This window comes from Vitis riparia, chromosome 3, assembly GCF_004353265.1.
Source record: "Vitis riparia cultivar Riparia Gloire de Montpellier isolate 1030 chromosome 3, EGFV_Vit.rip_1.0, whole genome shotgun sequence".
Lineage (NCBI taxonomy): Eukaryota > Viridiplantae > Streptophyta > Magnoliopsida > Vitales > Vitaceae > Vitis > Vitis riparia.
In genome coordinates, this window is record NC_048433.1 from 19539751 (window position 1) to 19540704 (window position 954).

Genomic DNA, 954 nt, shown 5'->3' on the forward strand with positions numbered 1-954 from the left:
ACCGGTAGGGCTCGCGCTCCTAGGCACACTGCTACCTATCCTAGGATAGGCCAAAACACCCAAAACAAACCCAACTTCCCTTATATATATATATATATATATATATCATTTAATAATATTATACTAACTTTTACCCATTATTTGACTATAGATTTGCTTATAAATGTCATATAATCTTATATGATAGTCTTTTCTTTTGTTTTATTTTTTATTTTAGATTTTTTTTTATTCATTTTGGTGATGGTTGTTAGCATATGATTATAATTATTGAATTGATGCAAGAATGAATGTTGTAAGTTTATATACTCACATATTAATTTATAAATATTCTAATTTTTAGTTAAATAAATATTATTAATATTTTTATTTATTAAATATTAAGTTATTTAGTGAAATATTTGGTTCTTGAAAAGTACTATGAAAATTTATAAAAAAAAATTTTTAAAAATCATTTTCTCAATCTTATAAAAATATATAAAAAAAAATCAAATATAATTCAAATTAGTTTGAAACGTATGCATTTTTAAATTATTTAATTTTTATGTCAAAAAAATAAAATAAGTGAAATGAGTTTAAAATAATATATAAAAATAATTTATTAATTTTAATTTTTTTTTTATTTTTCATTTTCTTTTCCTTTTCTTCCCTTTGCATTTTCCTTTAAATTTTCTCAAAATTATATATAACCTTAATAAAGTTTACAGTAGTTAATCTAACCAACTTCAACATATGTTTATTAATTCGAATATAATCCAACTTAAAAAAAAAAAAAAAAAGTTGAGTTAAACTTGAGGTATATAATCTGATTCGAACCTCGGATTGGATCGGCTTGGATTAACCAACAACCTGATCCGACGTGACATAAGTTTCACTTGCACCTGCTCAAATGCATTGCACCCATGTTGAGGTTTTACTTATACAGATAGGACCCAACTGCTAGGGTTTATTCAATAA